Below are 558 nucleotides of genomic sequence, written 5' to 3'. Positions count from 1 at the left end.
GGCCGGGGTGGGGGCCCCCCCTCCCCCCCCCCCCAGAGTGCACAAATTTTTGTGCACCGGGCCTCTAGTATAAAATAAGTGTATATATTAATTCATGTATTCATTCACATAATGAACACCTATGGAGCATTTTATAGTATACTGTATACTGGAGAGCCTATTCGCAGACAAATGGAGGGAGCATGAGCCTCCTCCCCCAATTTTTGTCTAATTGTTAAGGATTTATCAAGTGTGGGAAAAGTCCAGCCCACAGGCCATATAAGGCACCTTAAATCATTTGGTCTGGCCCTGCCAAGGCAATAAGGGGTGAGTTAATTAAATGTTTGATACATTTAATTACATTTAAATACAGCAAGCTTATTTTTAAGTTGATAATTTTATATGGCCCAAGAATGGTATTATAAATATCCAAATGGCCATTGGCAAAAAAAGGTCCCCCACCCCTGAGTTAGATACTGATGTTATATGATGTGGCTCCTCCATTTATCTGGATTTATCTCTTTACTAGAGGCCCGATGCATGAAATTCATGCAAGGGGCTTGGCACTCATAGCCCCGA

The sequence above is a fragment of the Myotis brandtii genome, unplaced genomic scaffold, assembly GCF_000412655.1.
Source record: "Myotis brandtii unplaced genomic scaffold, ASM41265v1 scaffold1667, whole genome shotgun sequence".
Taxonomy (NCBI): Eukaryota; Metazoa; Chordata; class Mammalia; order Chiroptera; family Vespertilionidae; genus Myotis; species Myotis brandtii.
Note: the sequence above shows the minus strand (reverse complement) of the source record.